A 9,708-nucleotide genomic window follows, 5' to 3' on the forward strand; every position below is an offset into this window, starting at 1 on the left:
GGTCAGGCCAATAATGGCTAGTTCCAGCTGTTACAATGTATATGAACAATAAATGGGATGATGGCTGTGTGCTCACAAGCTGTATGCTTGATCTTGCTCTTGAGCCTCTGCAGCTGGTAAATGACACCAGAAAAAGGTAACTTCAGTGTTACACCCTCACTCAACAGTATTTGCCTCTTTGCAGAGCAATTGCGCCTGAGCCAGCTTGTTTGGCACCTTGCCAAAATATTTGACATCTTCTTCTGAAGATGTTGCTGTTCAGAACTTAGCTGTTGCCTAAAAAAAGACAAGTTTCTATACTAAAAAGTGAATATAGGGGATATTCTCCAAATCACCACACAATCAGCCTTACACTACTAGCCTGTTCAGAGTAAGCTCAGATAACTTTGTGTTATGTTGCATTGCTCTATGTAGATATAGCTTCAAGCAATCATGACTTGATCGTGTGTGCTCTGTACCTGTGAGCTCTGTGCTTTATATGAGCAGCATCATAGAGCTGAGGAGGAGCTTTGAACATATCAACTGGATGTAAAAAATCCAAACAAAAAAGCATGAATAAAATTAAAGATAAAAAAATCAGTACCCTGCAGCTGAAAAATAAATCACCCCTGCTAAAAAGTAGGACCTAGGCAGTAAAATGAGATAATGGTAATAATAGTAATATTAATTAATGTATCACATGCATTAAATACATCATAAAGGCAAGAAAGAAGAAATGGGTATTGAATAATATAAATTAGGACAGAAAACTGTAGGAACTAGTAAAGACAAAGAAAACTACATGGTCAGCAAAGTTCAGGATAAAAAGGAGGTTCTGAAAGTAAATTTGGAACAAAAGAACATGTAAAGAAGTGAGGGTTTTTTGAAATAGTAGATGATGTCTATGGACCTGTCTACAATACAGCAGAAAAGACAACCTTCTCTACATTTTTCTCTTTTGGCCTTTGAAGAACAGGCCATTCTGTGATGGCGGCGCATCTTCTAGTGATGATGACAATGATGGCATATTTTCTATTCTGACAGTGACTCAAAGCAATGTTAAAAAGCAGCTATTGAAGTTGGATATTTTTAAATCAGCAGGTCTGGATAGCTTGCATCAGAGAGTTTTAAAATGCTGTTTGAGTAGCTCTCTGGATCTTTAACAGTGATTTTCAATAAAACTTGGAACAGTAAGATAGTTTCAGAAAATTGAAAGGAAGTCAGCGCTGTAAGAAAATCTGGAAAAGGTAAGGTGGCCAATCTGGTGGGCCTACTGATCCTTTCAGCTCCAAACAATGGACAAAGCAAGGATGGGTAATAAGTTTATTTCTTATTCTCAAGGATTCGTGGGCAATAGATTGTGCTAGTTAACTTGACAAATTCTCTCAATGAGATCATAAATTTGCCTGAAAAAGTAGTAGTGCTGATGCAAGCATGGAGCCTTCTACAATTTCAGACCACATTTTTACTAGAAATTAAAATATTACAAAATAAACAAAAGGCATATTAATTGAGTACTTTTCAAACCTGAATTGAAAACTTGACGTGTGGATCTCTAAATACTGTTGGCCAATGAGCAAGACAGTATTTAGCATTTTAATTAACAACCTACTGAAAGGATTGACAGATGATATAAAAGTGGGAGAGTTGTAGGCCATGAAGATGACATGTCTCACAGCAAGTCTGGTACTAAGACCCCAGGAAGTAGAAAGCTGGCTGTATTCACCGTGGCTGAAGAGAACTGGAGGGTCACAGCAGATAGAGACATGAAGATGAGTTCATGCTATTACTGTTCTATGATGTTTCCAAATATTTCCGCTCATTGGCAAACACCTGAAATGTTAGCAACTAAGGGCGAATTTTACACTGAGAAGTGCACTAGTGGGACACCATCGATGTGAAAACAAGTAAGTTCTTTTGAGAAGGATTTTGTTAAACAGCAGATAGTACAGAGAAGGCACATGAGAAGGATGAAGAGATTGAAAATCATTCTTTATACGGATACAATCGAAGAGCTTGCTGGCTTAGATTTATGCATAGAAGATTAAGGGAATGACTTCATGTAAGTTTCTGAGTACTGATATGAGAACAGAAATCTCCTAATAGAGTGTCCTTCAGTACAGCAGACTGAGACATAATAAGATGTGTTGGCTGGAGGCTAAGGTTAGACAAATCAGATGAGACAAAAAAAGATGCGTTAGAGCCATTGGACCTATCTAGTGCTGAGGTATGTTCTTGATCCTCAGAAACGTTTAAATCAATCCTACTTTATGGTGAACACCTTTCTCCACTGAATAGCTAAGCATTAAATTCATAAACTATGATATCCCCAGGAAATTCTAATGCTAATTCAATGCTCTGGACTCAGACTTTAATCTTCATAGAAGTCAAAGAAGTGAAAGATAGATGCTGGCAGGTCTTTAGTTGCATTCCTGAATTTGATGTTATACCTTCAGGGAATTTCATTTTGTTTTTACCGGATGTCATTTCAGAATGTGTTTTTATGCACCATTTATGTTCCTAAACAGGGAGCACATGGCTGGAAGCTCATGACAGCAGAGAATTTTCCTCAGCAGGGCATGGAGTGGCAGTAGGAAAACAGAAAGTTGAACCAAAGCTTAACTATTGCAAAATTCATATTTTTCTAAATGTCTCTATTGCCATCTTTTGCAATTGGGCAGGCTGCGTCTGTGCCTCACGAGTGCCACGTACTAATGTTGTGGCACTTACCCACAAATAGGAGCAAAGGGATGAGGGGGCTGAGCCCACCCTTAGTATACATGTCTGAAGACTTCCAACACTGCTCCTCCTGAAGCTGAGCTGTTAGGCAGCAAAACATCTACACTCGGTGAGCAAGCCAGAAGTGATCTGGCATTGGTCTAGTGGAGAGTACATGAGATGGGAGATAGGAAGAGCTACAGCTCTGGTCTCTAGTCCTGAATCTTTTTTTTTTTTTTTTTTTTGATCTTCATCCACAAAGAAATCCATTCAGGAAGACTCCATAATTCTTTTTTCTTTTTTTTCCCATTCATTCACTTTCTCAAGGAGCTGGTAAAACAGAGTCTGGATTAGGCTACAGCATAATCCAATTAGGATGCAGGTTAACTCAGTTACAAGTAATTGTGATAACAGAGGGAAGAAGACAAAGGATAGGCTGACACAACTGCCCCATGGGGAAAAAGTAAGAAAAAAATATTTGTAAAGATTAATCATAGAATCATAGAATCATAGAATGGCATAGGCTGGAAGGGACCTCAGAGATCATCTAATCCAACCTCCCTGTCATGGGCAGGGACGCTTCTCAACTAGATCAGGCTACTCAAGGTTCCATCCAACCTGGCCTTGAACACCTCCAGGGAGGGGGCATCCACAGCCTTTCTGGGCAATCAGTTCCAAAGTCTCACCACCCTTGTACTGAAGAATTTCTTCCTAAGATCTAATCTAAATCTTTTCTCCTTCAATTTAAACCCATTTCCCCTTGTCCTATCAGTGGACACTCTTGTAAAAAGTCCCTCCCCGGCCTTCCTGTAGGTTCCCTTCAGGTATTGGAAGACAGCTATTAGGTCCCCCCGAAGTCTTCTCTTTTCAAGGCTGAAAATAAATACATCCTCAGTCAGTGTCAAGTTTTCCATACCGACAGAATCCTTCCAAATCCCTCCAGGAGAGTGAAAGCAAATGAAAAGTTCAAAACATGAAGATGTGTTTCCCTGATGTGTGAATAGCTCATATTAGTGTTAATAGAAATAACCCACATGCCTCATAGACTGAACAGGCTCAATATTTAAAATGACTCTGTAGAAGCTGCTAGGTACAAAGAAAACTCCACAGGAGGCTCCTGGAATACATAATACCATAGGCTAGTAAGAGCTTCCTTTATTTTCTTAGGACTCCCATGAAGCTAAATATATACCTTGGAAGATGAATCTAGTTAGTATTGCTTATATAGACAAGAGGCAACGCTCATTTTTTTTAAGGACAGAGAACTTATGTGAAACCTACTGAAAATGAAAAATAGAAGATAAAGAAAAAAAGTATTATTTAATCTGAGAGATATCTTTTTCAGCTATGTCAGTTACTACACCAAAAAGCAAAGTGATTTTTTTTTTCTCTTCTACTTCTTTGTTGTGTGGATTTTTTAATAGTTAGAATATAATGGAGACCTATTCAAAAGCAAGACAGCCTTTGGAAGGAGGTTTCCATGTTACTCTACAGAAATAATCTAATGCAACAGATTTCTAGATTCGTAAAACCCACTTACTTGTTTCTGTCTTAAAAACTTGTGCTTCTTCAAAATCCTGTACTCTGCATGGAGAGTGAAATCAGTTGCTTTCCAACAGAACTTCATCATTTCACTCTTTTTTGGAACAGCTGTATGGAAAAAAAGTAAACAAGTGAAATTACATATTTTAATCTTCTTGAGGTATTTAACCAATAAATGTGCATTTCTTGATTATTGCTGAATGAGCAGATTTTAATTGTAATACTCCCAAAAATATTAATATCATCAATGTGCTAAAGAAACAAACTTTATAGACAGAAATACCAGCTGTGTGTTAAATACAGTCTTTTGCATGAATTTTTAGTTATTTTTTTAAGTATTAATGAATGCCAATGCACAAACTAACATAATTTTTTAAGGTATGGAGTGAATAAATTAGACATTTAAAACATACTTGAAATATTTCTCTTGATCAGTAGCCCATACAAGCACTTTCACTGACTCAGAAAGAAGCTATATGAGCAATTTCTGGATCAAGGATGTGCAGCATGCTTAAATTTTAAAAATAACTATTTTAATTTCTATTATTAAAACCGAATAATTGGGTCAAAATTCTGCTCGTATGATCTTATTGCATTCAGGGTATAAGCTCCTGTAAGTACAAGACACTTGTAATATAACTATTTTCATTTTCTTTGTTGAAATATGAATAGGTTATAAGATGCATCTTCATTAAAGTTGTATTCATTTTTAATTTTCGTTTCGTGAATGTGGAATGGATCCTCACTGACAAATGGCACTAAAAAGCACAGATATTTAATAATTTTCTGCAACAGTCTTCAATAAAAAGGTCAAACGATTAGAATGTTCAATATCACTGAGAAATAAAACATCAGCACAGAACAAGAAAAAAACAGGTAACACTGCTCTTTGACAAGTTGAATCTTTTCATAACTGCTGGCCCTGATGGATTTCATTCAAGTTAGTCAAAGAAATGACTAAAGCAATCTAAAAGCCATTTGGGATTATTTCTGCGAACTTCTAGGGGGGAGGGTAAAATACTGTAAGTCAAACATAGCTCAAGCTTTTTAAAAAAATTCTGGAACAAAAAATTATCTGTAAGAAGCCATAGGATAAGAAGGAGATGGGTAAATCATGTCACTGCTATAATTTTCTTTTGTAATAACATGATTGGCATCACGAGACAATAGTAGTAGTACTGAATCACATATGTCTTGACTCCTTTCTGGAACCATCTCACATGATATTCTCACATGAAAGGTGGGCAGACATGGGCTACGTTACCCTCTTGTAGGGCAAATGTAACACTGGTTACCTACTCATTCTTGAGGAATAATTATCGAAGACTCAGAGATATATACGTGGGATTTTGTAATGTGTTGTTCTTGATCTAGGAAAGGCTTTGATGGTTAGGAAGAATCAGGATAGGATTCACTTGGTGAACAGGCATTTCTTCAGGAGAAGGAGAGCCACCATTTCATACGGCGTTACACTGGTGCATTTAACTCAAAACACAGCCTGCAAGATAAAGGAGAGAGCACTTCCTCTTCAGTAAGGATCAGAGCATGCAGTTCTAGGCTCTATATTTCAATATATATATGGATATATTGGAGACAGTTTGCAGGAGAGCTGCAGGAATAACTGGAGTCCTAAAAAATGTCACCTATGAGGAGACTTCAGAGGCTTGTACAACTTGAGGGAGATTGAGGGAAGATAAGACAAGGATTTTCTGATTCACAAAAAGTTGCTGCCAGGAATATTGGAATAATTTGTTCTTCAGCTCCATGATGAATTCTGGCAAGACAAATTGAGATGAAATATCAGGGAAAAGTGCTCAGTAGTGAAGTTGGTACAACTCGGGTATAGGTTGCTTAGCTATAGTATTATGCCACATAGCATACATGCCAGGATATAAGTAGCAATGGCGTAGATATGGAGGTTTCTGCCTTTGGCAGAGGATGGACTAGATGATCTCTGTAGGCTGATACTCCACCTCTGTTTTGTATGATTTCTATATTCACCTGAATTTGTTAATGAAAAACAGAATTTGATAACTTGAGAACAGTTAGGCTGCTGATGTACTGAAACTATTGCTCAGCACACTGAGTAAAATTTTTCTGTTAGTTTTCCTACATATCTAATCCATTCACAATCTCCTGATTTATCCTAAGCTTATAAACCCTTTGGGGTATGATCTGCCCTTTTTTTTCTGTGAGTGTACTGTCTAGTGCAGTGGATTACACTCCATTCATTCCAATTATTATAACATATACAATTACTATATTCATCATCATCATCATTGCAGCTGTGGTGCATGCTCTGAGACAGTGTTTGGTGCTGGTACAAAGCATGGATAAGGATATGAACAATCCAACAACCATTGCCCTCTCCTGAGATCAGTGTGGCCAACAGACTTCCATAGTGGTTAGAAGCAGTCATCAGAGAGTGCAAACCTAAACTGCAAAAGAAAATTATTTTGAGGGATTCCTTGGGAAACCACTTTTCTATTAACGCACTTCCAGGAAAGTGCACAATATGTTGGCTCATAATAGAATCATAGAATCATCTGGTTGGAAGAGACCTTCAAGATCATCGAGTCCAACCATTCACCCTGCACTGTCAGGGTCCCTAAACCATGTTGCTCAACACCAAATCTACATGTTTTTTAAACACCTCCAGGGATGGGGACTCCACCACCTCCCTGAGCAGACTGTTCCAATACTTCACAACCCTCTCTGAAAAGAAATTCTTCCTGATATCTAACCTAAATTTCCCCTGGTGTAACTTGAGGCCATTCCCTCTTGTCCTGTCATTCATAACGTGGGAGAAGAGACCGACCCCCATCTCCCTACAACTTCCTTTCAGGTGATTATAGAGAGCGATAAGGTCCCCCCTGAGCCTCCTCTTCTCCAGACTAAACAGTCCCAGCTCCCTCAGCCACTCCTCACAGGACAAGTTCTCTAAACCCTTCACTAGTTTTGTTGCCCTTCTCTGAACCCGCTCCAGCACCTCAATGTCCTTCTTGAAGTGAGGGGCCCGAAACTGGACACAGTACTCCAGGTGTGGCCTCACCAGTGCTGAGTACAGGGGGACAATCGCTTCCCTGCTCCTGCTGGCCACACTGTTTCTGATACATGCCAGGATTCTGTTGGCTTTCTTGGCTGCTTGGGCACACTGCTGGCTCATGTTCAATCGGCTGTCGACCAGCACCCCCAGGTCCTTCTCTGCTGTGCAGCTTTCCAGCCACACTTCCCAATAATTACAATTGATATTGTTTGCCTGTGCAACTGATATCAGATAGAGAAGGCAGGTGAAAAATCTTCAAATATCAAGCCATGAGAATGGAATTGGAAAGAGGGTAGAATGGAAAAAACAAAGCAGTGTTTACTATCACAAGTGTCTTATGACCCTGCCTGAAACCATACCAGTATCATTTAAATGGATTAGAAATTTCCATCTCCATGCAGGATCTGAGAAAAGTTATTATCTGGAAGACATCCTCTGTTTTGCAATAACACCTTGACCTAAATAAATCTGTCTGATTCTAGGATGTGCATAACAGAATGCCAGCTCTCAGTGACATCAGCCTTTGAGGTTGGGTTATGAATAAATTATAACAATAATAGATATAAGAAATTTAAAGTGGAGCTAGCCAGGAAAGAGACACTTTTAACAGAAATATTCAGCTTTCAAAACTTTTTCATTGTTTTCCAAGAGGAAGAAATGTAACATGTTTTATAACTTCTTCGGATCAAATGAGAAAGGTTTGTCATGTAATAAGCAGACCTCCCAGATCAGGGGACTCACCTAGAAGTTCCAGATTCAGGTCTCTCATCTGAAGTCCTTCTGAGGAATTTTATGTTTCTGACAGAAGACAGTATTAATGAACATTTTTAACACTGATAGCTTGAATCAAAATTATTAAATGTGGAGCAAATAATCCATTCTGTTTGATTTTCACGGGAGGAGTATTGCTTCATCCACTGGAGCAGTATCAAAGTAAGTCTTTTTTTTTCCCTACCAAAATATAGCCTAAAATATGTCTCGAAAGGCATGTATCAGTTTGTCTTTTTTTATTTTGCAGATAGCAGCTTTAACCTTCAGTTTTATTAGAAGCTTCGTTCTTCTTCTTTTCATGCTTTCTTAAACATCTTAGCTCAGGTAGACACTACCAGCCTGAATTTGATCTTATAATTATTCTACATCGGGGCAATACCACTGATTTCTTGCCCTCATCTAGACTGTTAAATCACGATCCAAACCGGGTATCATTTGCATTAATACCTGTATAACAACAAAAACACTCAAGGGAATTCAATTCTCTTAAGACATCTATGACATAGACATCTATGTCTGTGTCATCCTAAAGTCCAACTTCTAGCCAATAGAGGGAAATCTGACCAAATGTAGGTATCTGTTCTAGGATGAGATAAATCACATCCTAAGAGCAACTGATTCTGCCCATTGACTGAAAGAAGAGCCCAGGACTGCTTGAAAAGTCCACAGACATCTGCACTTAATCAGATGAAGATGGACAGAGAGAAAGAACTTTATCAGAGGACTGAGGCATGGCTTCATTTTTACAGAAGAGCATATACACTATCTTCAACTTCAATACTTACTTGAATTTCTACAACAGAAAAAGAAAAAAAACGAACCTAAGTTATCTTTGAAGGAAATACATAGTAATTTCAAGCCAAGAGTTTTCTAAGCTGATAATACATCTTTTACACCATTGGAGTTGAAAGGGAGCTTTCATTTTCTGCAAGTATTTTGGAGTCTAATATTGTGCGTTTATAATGTTCATATCATATTTAGCATTCACTTTAGTGGTTCAAATACTTCCTTAATTGGAAAACAACTCCAGTGAAGCAAGGGTAGTTGAGATTTTTACTTTAAATAATGTTTTACCTCATTTACTTCAATGATGACTAGTGAGGGCTTATTTATATAGTAGAGTGTAATTAAAAATGATGCACTGATTTGGGTTATTCTCTATGGTCCAGATCCTGCAAATACACTAACTTTATGCAAAATAGTTTTTATGTTAAGTTCCATAGAAATATTCAAGTATACAAAAAGGGTCAGAAGAAGAAGAGGGTTTTTTTAAAAAAATAAGATATATACAGACATTTTCTAGCACTCAGGATGTTCTGCAACATTTATATTGCTCTTAACGAACATCTTTACGTGATCAACATCAGTAAGAGATAGTACTCTTAGATCATAGAAACAAAACCAAACACTATGTGTCCAGCAAGGATAGAAGTTGAGATTGGGGAATCAGTGGATGAATTTTTTTTTTAACCAAGTTTAATTGGTACCTGTGGCTCTGATTTAAATTAAAAGACTGAAATTCAATCCAAAGTTGCCAACCCTATCCAGAACCTTGTGAAGCCAAGAAGATTTCACTCAGCTCAAACTTCAAATGCCTCATGTGAAAAAAAAAAAAAAAAAAAAGAAAAGAAAACCAATGTTAGACATTTACA

The sequence above is a fragment of the Tauraco erythrolophus genome, chromosome 5 (genome assembly GCF_009769465.1).
Source record: "Tauraco erythrolophus isolate bTauEry1 chromosome 5, bTauEry1.pri, whole genome shotgun sequence".
Taxonomy (NCBI): Eukaryota; Metazoa; Chordata; class Aves; order Musophagiformes; family Musophagidae; genus Tauraco; species Tauraco erythrolophus.